Below are 23283 nucleotides of genomic sequence, written 5' to 3'. Positions count from 1 at the left end.
AGCAGCTTTTAAACATAACGTCCGAGACGAATGGCTCACCAGACACCTCGGCCAGGAAAAGCCAAGAACAATGGCCGCGCTAACAAGCCTCATGACCCGCTTTTGCACAGGGGAAGATAGCTGGCTGGCAAGATGCAGCACCAGCGACCCGAGTACATCCAAGATCAGAGATGGAAATGGAAAATCACGACGCAGAAAACATCAGCGCCAAAATAAGGAAGATGGCCCAAAGAACACGGCGGTCAACGCCGGATTCAAAAGCTCTCGGCCGAACAACAAAACACTGCCTCTTAAGGACAACAGTGACGAGCTATCCAACCTAAACAAAGTCTTGGATAGGATATGCCAAATTCACAGTACCCCCGGGAAGCCTGCAAACCACGCCCACAGAGATTGTTGGGTCTTCAAGCAGTCCGGCCGACTTAACGCCGAACACAAGGGGCTCGATCCACCAAGCGAGGACGATGACGAACCCCACAAGCAGAGCGCCGGACAACCAAAGTACTTCCCACAACAGGTCAAAACAGTGAATTCACTTCAAGTGATAACAAGGAAAAATAGGGCGGCACCTACCAAAGCGCATGCCGCACGGTCCACCCCAGCAGAATCCCGAGATTGGATGTAAAAACCAATTACTTTCGACCGTCTGGATTACTCCAGAAGTATTCGAAACGCAGGATGGACTGCTCTGATATTGGATCCTCTAATCGACGGACTACAATTTACACAAGTCCTAATGGATGACGGCAGCGATTTAAACCTGCTATATCCGGACACAATCCGCAAGTTGGGGATAGACCTACTAAAATTCGCCATAGCCGCACTTCCTTCAAAGGAGTGATGCCAGACCCTCACGTCAAGTCCACGGGCTCCTTACTACTAGAAGTTGTGTTCGGATCACCCGACAACTTCCGTCGCGAAAAGCTAATCTTCCATGTCGCCCCATTTAAAAGTAGCCATCAAGCACTATTGGGACGTGAAGCTTTCGCCCGCTTTAACGCAATACCGCACTACGCGTCTCTTACACTTAAAATGCCCGGCCCACGCGGCATCATCTCCTTACAAGGTCTCTCAAGACCCCGGACACGGCTAGGCGAGTCCGGCACAAATAAACTAGGGGCTTCCTAGCCGCATACCCCTTCACAAGGGGCTGTGCGTATGAACAATAAGAACCAATAAAAGCTCAACTTTATTCATTTATTCATACTCTGTTTTAAATACATTTTTCGCACGATTTCTTTTCAAACTAAGTTCCTCTCTTTTATAGATGAACAGCGTGCTACACCCGTCCAGGATACAGCACAACGGAGACACAGGCGCAGACATGCAGCAGGGACCCATTGCAAGGATTCTTTTCAGATTAAGACCCTGCGTAAACCTTTCTTACTGTCTCTTGTTGATACACATCCCCCGGTTTTTTTATATATAACCAAGGAGGAGGCTGGCGTTTTGGCATCGGCCGCATCAGAAATTCTCGCCCGTACCTGGACACTAGGGGCTTAGGGCATTGTTCTGCCCATTATCATAAAGACCAAATACCTTAGGGAGTGTTCGGCGTCTCGAGTTAGGCCTTATATGCATCAGCTCCGAATCATGTCTTTGGTCAAATGTTGGGTTTGCCCAGCTCCTGTGTTTTGCTGCCTTACGTTCGGTATCATCGGCTAACGCGGCACCAGGAGAACTACTGCGATTGTGCCCCGGTTCGGCCGGGCGAGCACCTCAGTAGAGAAAGCCGAAAACTGACTGTCATGATATAGCGAGAGACTGGTCAACCACTCGATCGACTACCGGAATGTCTAGAATTCCTCCGCTTTGACGAAGGACCATTTCCCGGTCAGGCACATACGCGCCCCGAATTCGGAAAGCGCGGTGCCCCTAGGGGCTATGTCGTAGCCCCACCTTCAAACTCCTATGGCTAAGTGAAAGTGATAAAGCATTATAGTCCGGTTGCCTCGTTTGCTATGCTACCACCTCCTTCACAGGACCAAGACGTTGGATTAAGTGTGAAAATGCGCTATTTTGCAAACACCCCTGCACCATGTGTGTGGGGGCTGAAGCCGAAGACTGCCATCTTTCAGGTTATACACAAGTATACATTAACGGCCGCACAGGAGATATTTCAATACTTGAATGCACAAGTATAAAAAGCACTCATATTATGAATATCGTCTTACAAACCATAAAGATCATTTGAACATGACATTTTTTGAGCACTGCGACTCTATTACACGAGCACCCTGCAGGACTTCCCCAAAATAGTGCTCGGCGGGTAACCGGCTCTCGTTCGAACCCCGGGTTGCAACATCGGTGGCATCCATCTCCGTCCAGTATGTCTTCACACGGGCGAGGGCCATCCGTGCACCCTCTATGCATGCCGACCGCTTCATCGCCTTGATATGCGGCACCGCCCCAAGGAATTGCTGCAATAAACCAAAATAACTCTTCGGCTTGGGCCTATCCGGCCATAGATGAGTCACTACATCCGTCATGGCAAATCCGGACAATCTATTCAGCTCAGCCCACTCAGCCAACCGATCGGTCAACGGAAGTGAACGCTCCGGACTGTGGAATTGAGACCAAAAAAGCTCTTTCGTCTCGTGATCCTTTTGACTTCGGAAGTGCACAACTGCATCCGCCGCACTCGCCGCCAAATCCAGATAAGGATCCTCCGGACCCCATAGCTGGCCAAGCTGAGCATACTTCTGATCTGTGAACTTCCTGCGCAGCAGAAAGGGCTTGCCAGCCGCAATGTCTCCGGCCTGACGCAGCTCCTCCTTTATAGCCCTTATTGCAGAACGGGCATCCTTGGCTTCGGCGGTGGTCTTCTTCAGGTCTTCTTGCTCCGCTCGACGTTCTTTTTCAAGAATCTCATAGCGGCCGGTAACATCCTTCAGCTTCTTGGCCATTCCAGCCATCTCCTCCCTGCTTCGGCAGTGAGCAGCCCTTTTGGCTTCTAGCTCTTCGGCTGCCTTCGAGGCAGCCGCATCACTCCTTCTGGCCTGCTCCTTGGCTCGAGCAAGCTCTGTCCGAAGGTCCTTCACAGCAGCGGCACCATCTGCATTAAGCATACATGTTGTAAGGAATAGGCATCAGCTCCCTTGCTAGGTGACCACGGAGAAACAACCTACCTTGTGACTCGTCAAGTCGTTTATTGACCAGCGCGATGTCCGCATCCGCAATGTCGAGTTGCCACTTTAGTTCGGCAACTCCTTCAGTCCGGCTGGCCACCGGACTACTCGCCACCTGTGTAGGAAAGGCGAGAATTAATACCCGAGATTATGATCCTCGGCACACTGTCGCTCTTGACAACATACCGAGTCTCAGGGGCTACTATCTATACAGGGCACGCAAAACTGTCAAAAGGTACGTCATTTTTACGTACCTCAAACCCCGCCAGCAAACTTCTGACGGCATCACGCAACCCGCCCTCGGCAGATGAAATTCTTTCAATCACAGTACTCATCAATATACGGCGACCTTCTGAGATAGACGCCCTCTCGAGCAGATCCTTCAGCTCCCCCAGCCGTACACCAGTTGGTGCCGAACTCTCCAGCCCTGCCGAACTCGGGGATACCCTCCGCGACGACACCTCAGGGTCGTCCGCCCCGCCTGACGGTGCGATAGATGGAGGCGTCTCGCTCTCCATCATCTCCGGACGAAGGTCCCCCGAAGACGAGCTCAGCTGAGAAGGACGGAGATCCAAACTACAAGGTAAAGACTTCGGTTATCCTTAGAAGCAAAATAGGGATGTCCCTTATTACAAAACTCCCCTTTTTTCTACTTACGGCTCGCTGGAGGGCTGATTCCTTAGGGGAGATAGTGCGTCCGGGGCTTCCCCAGGCGCAGGACCCTCTGGTGAAGATCTCTTCCCCCGCTTTGAGGCCTTGACCTCCGGGTCTTCGGAAGCGGTCCTCTTCTCCCCCTGGAAGGAGGGATTCTCGGTCCCCCCTTTCTTGAAAGCCTCCTTGGTAGAGGCGATAGTTTCTCTGTTTTCCCCTTCGCCTTCCTCTGAAGGCGCAACCTCCAGCATCTTGACCAACACCGGATCCGGCGCGGTCTCCGGGAGGGGGGCCGGACACCGTATCTGTTTCGCTTGCGCTATCCACTCCTGTCCAAAGGACGATTGGTTAAAAGGCAAATCCAAGATATGCAAACGAACGGTATGTCCGGACACGGAGCTACTTACTTGAGTATCTGGGAGATTGCAGCTTAGGCCGGCATCCTCGGTTAATTCCGGACACACCTCTTGTGATCCGAAGAATAATTTGTACATCTCCACGGGTGTCGTACCCATGAAGTGTTGGAGAGCTCATGGTCCCTCCGGATTGAACTCCCACAGGCGGAGAGGGCGACGTTTGCAGGGCAGAAGACGCCTAATCAGCATAACCTGCGCCACCACGACCAGATTGATCTCCCTCCCTTGGAGGTCTCGAATCCGGCCCTGCAATAGGGGTACGTCCTTGGACGGACCCCAGTCAAGCCCTCTGCTGACCCATGACGTCAGCCGCTGTGGAGGACCCGGGCAAAAGATGGGCGGCGGCCTCTGCCTGCTGCCCCTGGGAGCGGTAATATAGAACCACTCCTGCTGCCATAAGCCAAGCTCCTCCTGAAAAGAGCCCTCGGGCCATGGAGCATCGGCCCTCTTGTTTATGACCGCCCCGCCGCACTCTACTTGACGCCCCTCAATCATCTTCGGCTCCACGTTGAAGGTTTTGAGCCACAAACCAAAGTGAGGGGTAGTGCGGAGGAAGTCCTCGCAGACGACGATAAACGATGAGATATGGAGGATGGACTCCGGGGCCAAGTCATGGAATTCCAGCCATAGTAAAACATGAGCCCTCTCACAAAAGGATCCATTGGGAAGCCTAAACCCTGACGGAGGTGGGACACGAACACGACGCTCTCACCGGGCTCGGGAGTAGGAGTGACTTGCCCTTTGGCAGGCAACCTATGCGAAATCTCGTAGGTCAGGTACCTGGCTTCTCTCAGCTTTAGCACGTCCTCTTCCGTGATGGAGGAGGGCATCCACGGGCCCTGTAGGTCGGAGCCGAACATTGTTGAAGGTCTGAGGCGCTCGAATCTGGAGCTCTGGGTGTTGGAACTCGGGGCGAGGGGCAGATTCGATTAAGGATTGAAGAAAAGAAACGAGCCTTGGTCTCATTATAAAGAGGGAGAATACCAAGAGCCGTCCCCGGAACCGTTTGGAACTCACCTTCGATGGAGGAGGCGTGGCAACGGGCACGGTTGGGTAACCCACGTTCGTATTGATGGGAATCCCGGAATAAGGGGAACACGATCTCTGCTTCGACAAGACGTGCCAAGGAAACCGCTTCGCTAAACGCGCTGAGGTGGTATAATAAAAACGATTCAAGTAAAGGCTTGGTAGTGGTGTGACGTCACGCCACAAAATACGTCAGCAGATTGAACTTGTGTACATATTATTCTCTCTACGGTGGTATGCGGAATTTATTTTATAGAGCCGGACACTATCCTGGTGTTCACAATCTTCTATGAATTATTCGGAGGAGGAACCCGCCTTGCAATGCCGAAGACAATATGCGCGCCGGACTCGTCGTCATTGAAGCCTGGTTCAGGGGCTACTGAGGGAGTCCTGGACTAGGGGGTGTCCGGATAGCCGGACTATCATCATCGGCCAGACTCCAAGACTATGAAGATACAAGATTGAAGACTTCGTCCCGTGTCCGTATGGGACTTTCTTTGGCGTGGAAGGCAAGCTTGGCAATACGGATATGTAGATCTCCTACCATTGTAACCGACTCTGTGTAACCCTAGCCCTCTCCGGTGTCTATATAAACCGGAGGGTTTTAGTCCGTAGGACGAACAACCATTACAACAATTATACCATAGGCTAGCTTCTAGGGTTTAGCCTCCTTGATCTCGTGGTAGATCCACTCTTGTACTACCCATATCATCAATATTAATCAAGTAGGAGTAGGGTTTTACCTCCATCGAGAGGGCCCGAACCTGGGTAAAAACATCGTGTCCCTTGTCTCCTGTTACCATCCGCCTAGACGCACAGTTCGGGACCCCCTACCCGAGATCCGCCGGTTTTGACACCGACAATAAGTAATACCTTATGGAAGTATATAAAACTTGTGGTTGCAAAAAATAACAGGAATAACATGAGAATTGCAGGGGCCACGAACGAGGTGGCGACCCTGAAGGAGGCAGTGTCCAAGGCCGAAAGTAATGCGGCCGGGGAACGCACCGAGCGAGAGAAGTAGGAGGCGCGGGTGGCGGAGGTGCGGCAAGAGCTCCAGGCTCTCGTGGAAAAACACGAGAGTTTGGAGCGTGACTCAAAGACTCGAGAGTCTGAGCTCTCCTCGGCTCTTGAGAGCGCCAAAGCCGCTAAGGCCGAAGCCCAAAAAGCCCTCCAGGAAATTAAGGCATTAAAGAAAATAGCGGCGGGTAAGGCATTCTTCATGCAAAGCAAGCACGTGAAAGTGAATTACTTGTTACTTACCCGAATTCGGAGCTCTCCAGGAGCATTCGCAGATTTGCCCCGCAGTGTGTCCGACGCTGCCGCATTCTACCGGGCCGAGGAGGGGAGCTCGACGGAGAAGGTGTTCTGGTCTCAGTATGCTGAGGCCGGACACCCGGTGCCCTTGAGCGACCAGCTGAAGCATCTGGTCGAGCTCCATAAGGTGGCCGAACTAACCATGAAGGGCCTCATAGTTCGGGTGTGGCCCGAGGAAGCCATGCCTGGGAGCTACTTCGGGCTGGTGAGGCGGCTGGTGGACGCCTGTCCATGGATTGAAGTCGTCAAGCGCTCCGTCTGCATCGAAGGTGCCCGTAGGGCCCTTGCTCGTGCTAAAGTGCACTGGGGCAAGATGGACGCTGAGAAGCTTGTGACGGATGCTCCACCGCCGGGCAGGGAGTATCGCAAACCCGAGATGTATTATGAGGACGTCCTGAAGGGTGCCCGCCTTATAGTGCATGAATGCTCCAAAGATGTAATTTTTGATTAAACTTCGCCTTTGTTATTGTGACGCCCCTGATTCAATCGTACACTAATCATACACGCAAACGTGTACGATCAAGATCAGGGACTCACAGGGAGATATCACAAACAACTCTAAACACAAAAGAAAGACATACAAGCTTCATATTATAAGCCAGGGGCCTCGAGGGCTCGAATACAAAAGCTCGATACAAAAGCGAGCCAGCGGAAGCAACAATATCTGAGTACAGACATAAGTTAAACAAGTTTTTGCCTTAAGAAGGCTAGCACAAAAGCAACAACGATCGAAGAGGCAAGGCCTCCTGCCTGGGACCTCCTAACTACTCCTGGTCGTCGGCGGTCTCCACGTAGCAGAATCCGTCAGCGGTGGCATCTGGCTCCAGGGATCCACCATCTGGTTGCAACAACCAGAAAGAAGGAAGAAGGGGGAAAAGGGGGAGCAAAGCAACCGTGAGTACTCATCCAAAGTACTCGCAAGCATCAGATCTATACTAAGTATGCATTGGTATCAAATGGAAAGTTTGTATCTGTGGACTGAACTGTAGAATGCCAGAATAGAGGGGGAAGGCCTAGCCTATCGAAGACTAGCGTCTTCAAGCAGCTCCGAGCATCTTCCAGCATGTAGAAGAGTAAAGAATAGCAGTTTATAATTAACAAGCATGTTGTAACATTAACGCCCAGAGATCCTTCCTCGACTCCCTGCGAGAAAGCAATCCCGGAGCCACATATCTCAAGTATCCATTTGTAGTTTTATAAGATCAGGATATAAGTCTGAACGTCCGTTACCATGGACACGGCTATTAATAGATAATCTTCCCTGCAGGGGTGCACCACGTTTTCCAACACGCTCGATCACTCTGGCCGGACACACCTTTTTGGGGTCAATGCCCGGCCTCGGAAGATCAACATGTCGCCGCCCTACCTAGGCTCAGCAGAGAGGTCCCCGTTGGTCTACCTCCTAAGCACTCCGGGGTCTGGGCCCATCGCCTGTTGCACTCCGGGTCGTTGCGAGCAGGGCAGACCAGGCTCCACCACTACAGGATGGTGCCGGCCCAGCCGTGCCGCACTGCTGAACTAGACGTCTGACAAAGCTTCGGCTGATACCACGACGTCGAGGCCCATAACTATTCTCGCGTGGTGGTTGGTGCGTAAAGGCCAGAGGCCAACCAGAACAAATACCCAAACCTGTTAGTGCATTATTAAAAGGAGTGACAGCTGTCGGGACAAGTCCGGAGCTATCACCCCTTCCCGGGTGATACCGCTAAACAGCCTGCCGCCACTATCACATCGCGCGGGTGCTCTCCGGGCCCGCCTGGCTTTCACAACGGTCTCCAGTAAAGTCAAGGTAACTGTGTGTCCAGACATCAAGGGAAAAACCCGAGGAATCACCCCCGGTGGATTCAACTCAATGTAATCATCAAGGTGAACATAAGAGGGACCACCCTCGAGGTTCACACTTGAGGTGTTGAATGACAGAGCCGTGTCGGTAATGGTGAAAGAGGAAATCACCCTCGATGACCACGACCGAATAGCTACACTACAGAATTATCATCAGGAGTGCGTTATGAGGGATCACCCTCGGCACTCGATAGTAGCTCTACAGAGTCGAGCAACTAAAGGGGCGTGATGTGATATGAGGTGTCGGGCTCTGGTCGTCGATCACGTCGATCGAGGCGTCGATGATGAAGCAGGGGCAACAAGGACAAGTGGGGGTCACTGATGGATCACTAACCAACCTATACTAAGCAGTTTAGGATAAACAGGTAGGTAACAATAAGCAGGTACAAAAGCAGGCTATGCATCAGAATAGGAGCAAACAATAACAATAGCAAAATCTAATGCAAGCATGAGAGTATAGAATGGGTGATATCGGGATGATCAAAGGGGGGGGACTTGCTTGGAAGCTCCGCTGAAACGGAACAAGGGTCGTCGTCGACGTAGTTGATCACAGGGGCATCAACAGCGGTCTCGAGGTCTACCGGAGAAGAAGAGGGGGAAGAAACAGTAAATACACGCAAACATAAGCATAACAAGACAATAAGCGGCGGTAGAGGTGTTCTAACTCAGTGCTAGGAGATACTGGTGAATGGGGAAACATTCGGGAAAGTTTTCCTGGTGTTAGGCATTTTCGGACAAACGAATCGGAGGGGAAATGTTGCATGTTTGCTATGCTAGGGGCACGTGACGGATGAACGGAGAGCGTATCCGGATTCTCGAAATTCTGAGCAACTTTCATTTATAAAACTTTGTCATCCGAGTTACGGATTATTCTCTACAATTTTTCAAAGTTTTAACAAAATTCTGAATTTATTTTTAATTCGAAAACAATTGTTAAAATGCTAGATGCACCCAGCACAGGGTACACAGAACTGTACCCAATGGCTGACAGGTGGGCCAGGGATCCCATTTGACCAGTCAACGTTTGACTGGTCAACAAGGGGTGGGGGCCCTTGTCATTGACTGTTTCGTTAACTAACTATTTAATTTAGTCTAATTAGGCTATTAGGCTAATTAATTTTAACTAGTTTAACTAAACCTAATTAATTAAGTTAATTAGTTATATATTTTTATTTTTTGTTATATTTTTTTAAAGCTTTTTTTAAGCGGGCGGGCATGGGCGCTGTCGCGATCAGGCGTAGCCAGGAGAAGCAGCAGCGACGGGGAGGCGAGGCAAACAGAGGGCTGCAGCGGGGAAAATATCTGGTGCTCCGGGAGCACCTAAGCTTAGGTGCTCCCGTGCGACCTCGGCCATTGGATCTCAAATCCAACAGCTCCAGTGAGATGGTGAACATTTTTGCAAAAAAGCCCTCATAGAATCTGAAAAATGCGCGCAAATACAGCAGCTACAGCAGCTTGTCATACACCGTTGGATCTGAGATCCGATGGCCCAAAAGCCCGTATCATGGGAGCATCTAAGCTCCTGTATCACAGGATACTCTCCCGGCTGCAGCGGGCGGCGGCAGCGAGGGAGCAGCGGGCGACGCAGCTGCAGTTGCAGTAGCACAAGGAGCAGCAGGCGGGAGCAGTTAGCAGGGCAGAGCAGCATCGACAGCAGCAGCTAGGGGCAGTAGCAAGGAGCGTTGGTTTTTGATCTTATAACAAGTTCATCGGAGCAACCCGCACGTACAAGCTACTCCCTCCGTTCCCAAATATTTGTCTTTTTAGAGATTTCAACAAGTGACTACATGCGGAGCAAAATGAGTGAATCTACACTCTAAAATAAGTTTACATACATCCGTATGTTGTGTCCATTTAAAATGCCTAGAAAAATAAATATTTGGGAATGGAGGGAGTAGAAAGCAAGCTAGCTAGCAGGTTAATTGATTAACAGTAGTCACAACGTACAATACACGTCTCGCCGGAACTAGTTCTAGTTGATTTCGATCAACTCCACAGAGCAGAACATGACATCGTGATTTATTCCAGCAAGCAGCAGTGTGCGGCTGCAGTAGAGGCCTAGCAGCGCGTGGGCGGCGACAAGCGAGCACTGGTGGCAGCGCGGGTGAGCAGCGGCAGGCACCAGTGCTAAATGGAGCTATGGCAGTAGTAGCAGCAAGAAGAGCAGCGGAGAGCGTGTTCGCACACGAACACGTCACCGTGTACCTCCAACGCCGAGGGTGGTGCACCGCAGCTCACGTCGAAGGAGACCCGTCCGGAAGCGCGGTACGCAGGCAATCCGGCGGGTGCTTTTGAGGACCCGAAACCCCACACGCCCGGGAGAGACCCCGTCTGGGCGCGTGGCGGCTATGGGCTGCCCTAGGTCGACCTGATCGCCCCTAGGGCCTCGAGGTTCGCCGCCCTGCAACAAGAAGAACGAACGAAGAACGAGGAAGAAGAAGAACGAGGGAGAGAGATAAAGGTAAAGGTAAAAAGTGGTAGATGATTTGTTCGATTGTGTGTTGTTCAATCGGCCGTCACCCCTTAGGTATATAAGAGGCGGCTGGACTTCCCGTGCAAGGAAAAGGCTTGGATTCACGTCCAAAACCCTAGTCAAATTCGGATTGGTTTTGTCCGAACTTTCCAAAACTGTTCGGTTTAAACTGGCTGCACCTTGCGGGTCTTTTTTGTGGTGGTAAATGATCTCGGATGGAAACGAGCCCAAAAGCAATCATGACCGTTTCAACGAGACGAACAACTTTTATGTTGAACGTTTTTTGATCAGTGGTCATCTTGATGGTCAAATCGGTTGCGCAAAACAGGCTATTCCTCGCGCTACCCATCAGATAGGGTGTCTGGTGGGGCGCGCCAGTTTTTGCCTCGTGACAGAGCTGTATTCCGATGGCTCTAACTTTTGCATACAAACTCAGATTGGAACTAGTTTTATATCAAAATCGATCGTTTCGACGAGACGAAGACAATACATGTAGATAATTTTTCCATTTGAGGTTGTCTTGGGGGCTTAATCAGCCAAACTGTACTCTGAATATAAGATCTTAGTACTTTGAGCATAGTTTCGGCCTTCGAGATGAAATCGGACTGCGATGACCCAAACTTCAAAGATGTTTATATCGACAATACGGAACTCTTTCATGAAGATCACTTCTCCATTTGAGGCCATCTTAAATAAGTTATTGACTGTGCCAAAATCTGGTGTCAACACATGCCCCCCTGTTTTTCGGCAAAACTTGTGTGCCGAAAAATAACTTGCCCGAAGTTTGTTCTAAGCGCGATGTCAACACTCCATCGGCCATTTTGTACGTTCTTTGGACGATAAGTACATATCAGCCATTAAGATTAGCAACAAAAGTGAAGCTAATCGAACATATAATGATTTGGTAATACCCTTTCATGATGTAAGAAATTATATTTTATCCATGGATTAAAATAAGCCCATTGAGGGTAACCAATCATACCTGATGAAGAATTCCATGGCATAGGCATCAACGGCATTGTTGAAGAAAATGGATAATGTGTGGACCGAAGATGTTGAAACCTTCGGCTTGGTCCTTCGTAGCTTTCCCTCTTTTCCTTCTTCACCTTTGTCGCACTCCTTGTAAAGGAAGCTCGCACATAATTCTTATTTTGAATATTTCCTTTGGGAAACCATGCCATATTTCTCTTTTCAAGTTCTTGTGCACTAAGCTTATGCAACTCCTTCTTTTGCCAATACGATAAGCTGAGTGGGCATCCCAGCTGCGATTTTGTTTGAAGTAATGGCAATTCTTGTTTTACCTTGTGCACTCTCAACTTCTTCCCTTCAGATTTGGCACTTGATTGACTTGCCTCATTGCCTTTTATAGCCAATGTCAACACTTTAATTGGCTCCTTTTCATTTGAGATCATATCTGAAGTGGCACTCTTACGACCATCTCTTTTGACGCGATAGATTTGCTCAACCACCTCCTTATTCTTCCTTGTGCACCAGACCGATTCTTTATGATTGAAACGGTCCTGGACGCGTGATTGTTCAAATGTTGATCTCCTTGGAGCTGCATAGTATTGGTGAGATGGTCTAGAATAAGATGGAGAATGTGCCCTTGTATCATACCTGTCCCATGATGAATATGTATCTATATGAGTATAGGGAGGCATCCACGGCATTGGCATTGGCGGCCCAAAATAAGGATATGAATATGTTGCATTAAAATTATCACTTTGCCAATACCAATCCTCATATTTGCGCCTTGGGGTGATCTTGGTTCTTTGCATGATTTGGCCGATAAGCATTCTTCTCTTCACTCTTCTTTTGATATTTATCGAATAGTTCAGCGAAGGTGATTTTTGATCTCTTACACTTGCGCTTATTTCGGCCTTTGTTTCCTTTGGTTGTGCTTGCACCAATCATTGGATTTGCTTGTTGCCCCCCCAGTCCTTGGCGTCTCCATTGTAGCTTCGATGGAATTCTCGCCCTCAAAATTATGTTCATTATGCTCTTCAACAACTTCTTTACTTGAAAGCTTGACCCCATCACCTGCAGTTTTTACCTCCTCTTTAAATGGATCGGCTTGAAGCAGCCGATGCAAAAACTTTCTGCCATCGAGACCAATCGAAATAGACTGGTCATCTCTTGGTGTCTCAACAAATTTCAATCGTCCTTTATCAATGGCCGATTTAACTATTTGACGAAACATATTGCAATCCTCAAAATTATGTTTGAACGAATGATGCAACCTACAATACATTCGTCCTTGAATTGATGGCTTGACATGGTGATCAAGAATTCTTATGTAATTATTTTTCAGCAATAAATCAAATATTTGGTCACACATGCTTGAATTGAAGGTAAACTTCTTGCTTTCTAGCCGATCTTGCTGTGTGAACGCCTTTGAAGATAAGCAAACAAATGGTTCAGATTTAGAATCTTCCCATTTGGCTATACATTGTGTTTTTCACTCTATCTCCGGTGTCTTTGGATAAGATATTATATTAGCATCGGATTTCTCAAAAGAAATTAACCTTGGATTTAAACTTCCGATAGAAAATATTTAGAACACACATGTCTCAATTGAGACAAAGTGCAAGCCAAGTAAGAAATAAGCAAAGCTACCCAACTAGATATGAACTTTAGATAAAGCAACCGGGAAAGCTTTGGCCACAACAATAAGTCATTATCGGTCTTTATAAATGGTGCAATGGGTTGACCGATATAGTCTATAACAATTTTGTTGCTAACAAGTAAATTACTCTTCTTCATTGGTCTTTCAAAATTACTTTTGAGAACTTTTCTTATAGAAGCATCGACAATAAAGTTGCGACCAACTCGAAAGATAGGCAAGTCACTTGCTAGACATACCTCTTCAATTACGTTGGGAGAGCATGATGGTTGTATCACTTGAATAATACTTTGTTCCACTTTTGAATGACTCTCCAATGCCTTGGCATCCTCTTTTCTTTGATAGATTCGGTACACATACTATTTGATTCAGCTTTTTTAATAACCGAATTAACTTTGTTATCCGAATCACCACACTTTCTTTTTTGATTCGCAAGGTTGCTTGTTCTTGTCTAAATTCAGCAAACATTGCAGCTAGTCTATTTTTAAGCTTTTTTCGACCAATTTCAGCTCAATCTTCATCGGATTGCCCCCCAATACTTTGAGACGCTTTCGGCAATGGTGTGTTGCCGAAATTCTGTAATTGTGCAGGGGCAACATGATATGCTACGTTACTAGGTAAAGACACATGCGCTCTGGTAGAATTCTCACTTATTCGGCCATGAGCATGAAGGTGCGGAGCCGAATCACGAATATCCACAATTGCGTATGGTGCCGAAAAATTCGTAGCATGAGGTGTAGCATACGATGTTTGAGGGTAATTGGCCGAATAACTAGTAGTGGCATGGCCAATTCCCCTATCCACCGGCATGTTTGGATTAACATACTGCAAGTTATTTGCCGATGAATAAAAAGTTGAAACACTTTGTTGCATACTATTGGAAGTTCCTACATGGGGTGTCTCAACATGATTAACCGAACTCATCATGTTGTTCATCGGCATATAGATTTGTGGGGTTGCCGATGCATGAGAGTTGGGATACATATGTTGCATGTTGCTAAAATTATATGAATTTGAAGCATGAAGATTATTCTGAATCGGCTGTTGCACATACTTAGATGCATGATTGATAAAACTAGGGCTAGCCGATACAATATGCTCATTAGACGATCTAGCAACAACATATGTATTATTTGCATCTACATAAGTGAATTGGGTATTCATGTTACCTTTGTAGATTGCAAACCCTAGATGACGATCTCTTCGTAGCAAGAACGGGTTGGAGACCGTTCAAAGCTTCGTCCCCAGCGGAATCGCCAAAAAGTGTGTTCGCACACGAACACGTCACCGTGTACCTCCAACACCGAGGGTGATGCACCGCAGCTCACGTCAAAGGAGACCCGTCCGGAAGCGCGGTACGCAGGCAATCCGGTGGGTGCTTTTGAGGACCCGAAACCCCACACGCCCGGGAGGGACCCTGTCTGGGCGCGTGGCGGCTATGGGCTGCCCTAGGTCGACCTGATCGCCCTAGGGCCTCGAGGTTCGCCGCCCTGCAACAAGAAGAACGAACGAAGAACGAGGAAGAAGAAGAATGAGGGAGAGAGATAAAGGTAAAGGTAAAAGGTGGTAGATGATTTGTTCGATTGTGTGTTGTTCAATCGGCCGTCACCCCTTAGGTATATAAGAGGCGGCTGGACTTCTCGTGCAAGGAAAAGGCTTGGATTCACGTCCAAAACCCTAGTCAAATTCGGATTGGTTTTGTCCGAACTTTCCAAAACTGTTTGGTTTAAACTGGCTGGACCTTGCGTGTCTTTTTTGTGGTGGTAAATGATCTCGGATGGAAACGAGCCCAAAAGAAATCATGACCGTTTCGACGAGACGGACAACTTTTATGTTGAACGTTTTTTGATCAGAGGTCATCTTGAGGGTTATATCGGTTGCGCAAAACAGGCTATTCCTCGCGCTACCCATCAGACAGGGTGTCTGGTGGGGCGCGCCAGTTTTTGCCTCGTGACAGGGTTGTATTCCGATGGCTCTAACTTTTGCATACGAACTCGGATTGGAATGATTTTTATATCAAAATCGATCGTATCAACGAGACGAAGACAATCCGTGTAGATAATGTTTCCATTTGAGGTCGTATTGGGGGCTTAATCAGACAAACTGTACTCTAAATATAAGAGCTTAGTACTTTGAGCATAGTTTTGGCCTTCGAGATGAAATCGGACTACGATGACCCAAACTTCAAAGATGTTCATATCAACAATACGTAACTCTTTCATGAAGATCACTTCTCCATTTGAGGCCATCTTAAATAATTTATTGACCGTGCCAAAATCTAGTGTCAACAGAGCGCAGGTGGGCGCGCGCGTGGTTCGGCCAGGCGTAACCGAGCGAGGCAGGTCCCGGCCATGACGAGCAACGACGAGCACGGACGTGGGCAGAGGCAGATGCACGACGGCGGGCGTTGGCGTACATGAGCGCAAGGGTGCGGCTGCAGGCGACAGGGGCATGCGTGTGCGCGCGGGAGGAGAGCTCCGGCCACGACGGACTGCGGAGCCGAAGCTCGCGGGTAACGGTGCTACGGCAAGTACGACAACGAGGAAAAGGGGGAATGGGGTGGTGCTCACCGTGTGGACGCACGGAGGTCCGGTGGAGGTTTAGGTGCTGCAGAGCTCGTCGCAGACGGAGAAGACGCCGGGATCGGAGGAGAACGGCGGCGGTCGGAGGAGGAAGATGTAGTCGTAGTGGTCGCAGATGTGCTCCCCGGCTCCAGCGGAGGGCACCAAAAGACTAGGCGGAGGACGGCGGGATCCGTGAACTCGAGCTGTGGACGCGGAGAGGACGGTGGCCGCGGTGGCGCAACAGCAATGGCGACGGGCGCGTCGGCGAGAGGTGGATCTGGACGAGGGGCTAGGCGGATGGGAGAATGAGGAGGGACCGACCAAGGTTAGGCTTTGGGGATGCTCTTATCCGCCGAGGGAAACGACGGGGAGGTGCGGGATGGCTGCCACGGCACCATCGGTGGCCATGGCGCCGGTGGATCATTGCCACGATCCCTCTGTGTGAATAGAGAAGGGAGATGAGGGTGAGCTGGGCTGGGCTGTGCAGGCCTGCTAGGTAGATGGGCTAGGTGGCCCAAGGCAAGGGGGGCTTTGTTTTTATTTCTGTTTTGCTTTCCTTTCCTTTTTATTTTATAGTTTTCTGTTATCCTTTATTCTTAGGTTACAGAATATAATACTAGCCCCTAAATCAACATTAGTAATTCATGTCACTGCCACAAATAGTTTGAGGTTTAAATAAAATAGTTTAGTATTTTTATAATTTAAAAAGCATTTAACAATTGTTTTTAGACACTGTTTTATTCACAAACGAGCATTTAAATACTTTAAAAAAAATGTTGGGTCAGCACCATAATTGGTTATGGAATATTTGCCACACTTTGAACATTTTATTTTGCATGTTTGAGAAATTTGAACTTTGGACTTTAATTTGAATTTGAATTTGAATCATGATTTGGATCAAGTGAGGATTAGCAACAGTAATGCGATGACATGGCACCATTAACGGGGGATTACTGTAGCTTAATTATCTGGGCGTTACAATTCTCCTCCACTACAAGAAATCTCGTCCCGAGATTTTAGGAGGTAGAAGGAAACAAAGCGGGGTATTCGTCACGAAGACGATCCTCGTGTTCCCCAAGTGGCTTCATCTTGAGAAGGATTTGACCACTGAACCTTTTAGAAAATTGATAGCCCTCTGACGGATGCGACGTTCAGCTTGAACAAGAGAGCGTATCGGATGCTCTCTGTAAGCGAGATCATCTTGCAGGGGTCGAGCTTTATAGGCCATGTGGTTGTTGCAATAAGACTTGCGACTCAGGGCATTGGCTATTATATTAGCCTTGCCAGGGGTATAAAAATACATAGTCATGGTCTGTGATTGTTTCCAAACATCACTGCTTTCGGGGATCTAGATCCAGCTGAGTAAACAAATACTTCAGACTTTGTCGATCGGTAAAGCTCTAACCACGATTACCAGGAAGAAAATGTCGCCATAACTTTAGTGCAATCTTAACTGCAGCAAGTTCAAGGTTATGGAGTGGGTAGATCTTTTGGAAGGACATCTTGGAATTCACAAACGACTGGAGTGTTTTCAATTCTCACAAAAGGGGAAGCGTTTCACGCGTTCAAGGAATAAATCTGTGCTTCAACATTTCGAACAAGATGAGCATGGTAGCTTACTATATCATTGAAAGATGTACTAGAGGGTTGGTCTTAGTGGCACAAATGATAGCAGCGGTATGTGTTTTCAACCATCCTATTTTTAGGATGCGGTCGATATTGGACGACTTCAAAACAATGGGGGAATCATGGAATTCCAGCCCCTAAAATTCAACTAGGATGTTGCGACTAGCCATGGTGGTTCGACATTGGCCCGCGAGATGCACTTTGAAATTCCGACCAAGTGATGGGGTTTCAACAGGTAAGGAATGCTTGTGGCTGTCCCAGTGGGACCTTTCAGGTAGTAAGCCGTGAAGGTGACATAGTTGGCAGGGGCTACATCAGCAGACACTAACTCGAAAGTGATGTCACTGAGCCAATCATCAGCATCAAGTGGCTGAGTTGAGCTACGTGGATGATAGGGTTGAGACACGCAAAGTATTGCAGAGGCACTGGGCTGGGCTGTTGATTCATACTGGGATGTGGGAACTGAGCCATGACTCGTACCATGAACTGGCGATTCAACATCAAACTGTTGTATCATTCCGGCCATGTATTCGGGAGTTGTTGGATTGTCGCCACCACAACCACAACAAGTGGGTCGAACCATCCTGCTTAAATACAATAGGGGGTAGTTCAGCAAGGGTTGGTGCAAGTGTAAGGAGTCATTCATGAAGTAAACAGAACAATGAGCAAAGGCGCAGTATGTACAAGGCAGTAGTCATTGGAGACATACTGATACATATGTGGGGCCAATTGCACGTGGTTCGTATGAGTTCGGACAAGAGAAACATCCAGACATACTAGGCGGCACGTATGCACGCGATGGAGGGATTCAACAACGGGGCATAGCAAAGGCTACCTCTGGAGCGAGGGATTTGAAATTGATGATGCAGGGTGCCCTCGATATGAGGATCCTGTGGTCAGTGAACATTGAAGCAGAACTTAGCCCTCAATTTGAGAAAGGCGTAATACGATTCTCCGGATGGATGTGATCACGAGAACCTAGGATAGAGTTAGCAAAATCATTTAACCCGAATAGAAGAGAGGTCAGAGTCCCAGAGTATAGACGAGGAGTAAAAGATACTAATACCACCCAATGGCGACGTGGGCCCGTAAGCCACACAGCCATGTTAGTAAAACAGTTCTTTTAAACACTAGACTCAACTTCGGCAAAGGAGTTGAAAAGGGGGATCCTACAGGCAGTCGGCTCTGATATCAACTTGTGACGCCCCCCGATTCAATCATACACTAATCATACACGCAAATGTGTACGATCAAGATCAGGGACTCACAGGGAGATATCACAACATAACTCTAAACACAAAAGAAAGACATACAAGCTTCATATTATAAGCCAGGGGCCTCGAGGGCTCGAATACAAAAGCGAGTCAGCGGAAGCAACAATATCTGAGTATAGACATAAGTTAAACAAGTTTTTGCCTTAAGAAGGCTAGCACAAAAGCAACAACGATCGAAGAGGCAAGGCCTCCTGCCTGGGACCTCCTAACTACTCCTGGTCGTCGGCGGTCTCCACGTAGCAGAATCCGTCAGTGGTGGCATCTGGCTCCAGGGATCCACCATCTGGTTGCAACAACCAGAAAGAAGGAAGAAGGGGGAAAAGGGGGAGCAAAGCAACCGTGAGTACTCATCCAAAGTACTCGCAAGCATCAGATCTATACTAAGTATGCATTGGTATCAAATGGAAGGTTTGTATCTGTGGACTGAACTGCAGAATGCCAAAATAGAGGGGGAAGGCCTAGCCTATCGAAGACTAGCATCTTCAAGCAGCTCCGAGCATCTTGCAGCATGTAGAAGAGTAAAGAATAGCAGTTTATAATTAACAAGCATGTTGTAACATTAACGCCTAGAGATCCTTCCTCGACTCCCTGCGAGAAAGCAATCCCGGAGCCACATATCTCAAGTATCCATTTGTAGTTTTATAAGATCAGGATATTGAAGGAAATATGCCCTAGAGGGAATAATAAAGTTATTATTTATTTCCTTATATCATGATAAATGTTTATTATTCATGCTAGAATTGTATTAACCGGAAACATAATACATGTGTGAATACATAGACAAACATAGTGTCACTAGTATGCCTCTACTTGACTAGCTCGTTTATCAAAGATGGTTATGTTTCCTAGCCATGGACAAAAGAGTTGTCATTTGATTAACGGGATCACATCATTAGGAGAATGATGTGATTGACTTGACCCATTCCGTTAGCTTAGCACTTGATCATTTAGTATGTTGCTATTGCTTTCTTCATGACTTATACAAAGTTCCTGCAACTATGAGATTGTGCAACTCCCGTTTACCGGAGGAACACTTTATGTGCTACCAAACGTCACAGCGTAACTGGGTGATTATAAAGGTGCTCTACAGGTGTCTCCAAAGGTACATGTTGAGTTGGCATAATTCGAGATTAGGTTTTGTCACTCCGATTGTCGGAGAGGTATCTCTGGGCCCTCTCGGTAATACTCATCACCTAAGCCTTGCAAGCATTGTAACTAAGTAGTTAGTTATGAAATGATGTATTACGGAACGAGTAAAGAGACTTGCCGGTAACGAGATTGAACTAGGTATTGGATACCGACGATCGAATCTCGGGCAAGTAACATACCGATGACAAAGGGAACAATGTATGTTGTTATGCGGTTTGACCGATAAAGATCTTTGTAGAATATGTAGGAGCCAATATGGGCATCCAGGTCCCGCTATTGGTTATTGACCGAGAATAGTTCTAGGTCATGTTTACATAGTTCTCGAACCCGTAGGGTCCGCACGCTTAAGGTTTCGATGACAGTTATATTATGAGTTTATGAGTTTTGATGTACTGAAGGAGTTTAGAGTCCCGGATGAGATCGGGGACATGACGAGGAGTCTCGAAATGGTCGAGACGTAAAGATCGATATATTGGACGACTATATTCGGAGTTCGGAAAGGTTCCGAGTGATTCGGGTATTTTCGGGGGTACCGGGGAGTTACGGGAATACAAGGAAAAAGCATTGGGCCTCATGGGCCAAGTGGTGGAAGAGAGGAGGAAGGGCGCGCGCCCCCCCTAGCCCAAACCGAATTGTACTAGGGGGCCGGCCCCCCTTTCCTTCTTCTCCTCCCTCTCCTTCCTTCTCCTTCTCCTCCCCTTCCTTCCCTTCTCCTAGTAGGACTTGGAAAGAGGGGGGAATCCTACTTGGAGTAGGATTGCCCCCCTTGGGCGCGCCTCCTCCCCTTGGCCGGCCCCCTCCCCCTTGCTCCTTTATATACGGGGGCAGGGGGGCACCCCAGGACACACAAGTTGATCTACGGATCGTTCCTTAGCCATGTGCGGTGCCCCCCTCCACCATATTCCACCTTGGTCATATCGTCGCGGAGTTTAGGCGAAGCCCTGCGCCGGTAGAACATCATCATCGTCACCATGCTGTCGTGCTGACGGAACTCATCCCCGACGCTTCGCTAGATTGGAGCCCGAGGGACGTCATCGAGCTGAACGTGTGCTGAACACGGAGGTGCCGTACGTTCAGTGCTTGGATCGGTCGGATTGTGAAGACATACGACTACATAAACCGTGTTGTGCTAACGCTTCCGCTTACGGTCTACGAGGGTACGTGGACGAACACTCTCCCCTCTCGTTGCTATGCCATCACCATGATCTTGTGTGTGCGTAGGAATTTTTTTGAAATTACTACGTTCCCAACAGTGGCATCCGAGCCTAGGTTTTATGCATTGATGTTATATGCACGAGTAGAACACAAGTGAGTTGTGGGCGATACAAGTCATACTTTGGTTCGGCGGTATTGTGAGATGAAGCGGCCCGGACCGACATTACGCGTACGCTTACGTGAGACTGGTTTTACCGCCGTGCTTTGCACACAGGTGACTAGCGGGTGTCAGTTTCTCCAAATTTAGTTGAACAGAGTGTGGCTACGCCCGGTCCTTGCGAAGGTTAAAACAGCATCAACTTGACAAACTATCGTTGTGGTTTTGATGCGTAGGTGAGATTAGTTCTTGCTTAAGCCCGTAGCAGCCACGTAAAACTTGCAACAACAAAGTAGAGGACGTCTAACTTGTTTTTGCAGGGCATGATGTGATGTGATATGGCCAAGACGTGATGCTATATTTTATTGTATGAGATGATCATGTTTTGTAACCAAAGTTATCGGCAACTGGCAGGAGCCATATGGTTGTCACTTTATTGTATGAAATGCAAACGCCCTGTAATTGCTTTACTTTATCACTAAGCGGTAGCGATAGTCGTAGAAGCAATAGATGGCATAAACGACAACGATGCTACGATGGAGATCAAGGTGTCGCGCCGATGACGATGGTGATCACGACGGTGCTTCGGAGATGGAGATCACAAGCACAAGATGATGATGGCCATATCATATCACTTATATTGATTGCATGTGATGTTTATCCTTTATGCATCTTATCTTGCTTTGATTGACGGTAGCATTTTAAGATGATCTCTCACTAAAAATTATCAAGAAGTGTTCTCCCTGAGTATGCACCGTTGCCAAAGTTCGTCGTGCCCAGACACCACGTGATGATCGGGTGTGATAAGCTCTACGTCCATCTACAACGGGTGCAAGCCAGTTTTGCACACGTGGAATACTCAGGTTAAACTTGACGAGCCTAGCATATGCAGATATGGCCTCGGAGCACGGAGACCGAAAGGTCGAACGTGAATCATATAGTAGATATGATCAACATAGTGATGTTCACCCATTGAAAACTACTCCATCTCACGTGATGATCGGTTATGGTTTAGTTGATTTGGATCACGTGATCACTTAGATGACTAGAGAGATGTCTGTCTAAGTGGGAGTTCTTAAGTAATATGATTAATTGAACTTAAATTTATCATGAACTTAGTCCTGGTAGTATTTTGCAAATTATGTTGTAAGATCAATAGCTTGCGTTGTTGCTTTCATATGTTTATTTTGATATGTTCCTAGAGAAAATTGTGTTGAAAAATGTTAGTAGCAATGATGCGGATTTGATCCGCGATCTGAGGTTTATCCTCATTGCTGCACAGAAGAGTTATGTCCTTAATGCACCGCTAGGTGACAGACCTATTGTAGGAGCAGATGCAGACGTTATGAACGTTTGGCTAGCTCAATATGATGACTACTTGATAGTTTTGTGCACCATGCTTTATGGCTTAGAATCGGGACTTCAAAGATGTTTTGAACATCATGGACCATATGAGATGTTCCAGGAAGTGAATTTAATATTTCAAGCAAATACCCGAGTTGAGAGATATGAAGTCTCCAACAAGTTCTATAGCTAAAAGATGGAGGAGAATCGCTCAACTAGTGAGCATGTGCTCAGATTGTCTGGATACTTCAATCGCTTGAATCGGGTGGGAGTTAATCTTCCAGATAAGATAGTGATTGACAGAATTCTCTAGTCACCATCACTAAGTTACTAGAACTTTGTGATGAACTATAGTATGCAAGGGATGACGAAAACGATTCCCAAACTCTTCGTGATGTTGAAATCGACGAAGGTACAAATCAAGAAAGAGCATCAAGTGTTGATGATTGACAAGACCACTAGTTTCAAGAAAAGGGCAAAGGGAAAGAAAGGGAAACTTCAAGTAGAATGGCAAACAAGTTGTCACTCCCAGACCAAA

The sequence above is a fragment of the Triticum aestivum genome, chromosome 2B (genome assembly GCF_018294505.1).
Source record: "Triticum aestivum cultivar Chinese Spring chromosome 2B, IWGSC CS RefSeq v2.1, whole genome shotgun sequence".
Lineage (NCBI taxonomy): Eukaryota > Viridiplantae > Streptophyta > Magnoliopsida > Poales > Poaceae > Triticum > Triticum aestivum.
This window is presented reverse-complemented; position numbering follows the sequence as displayed.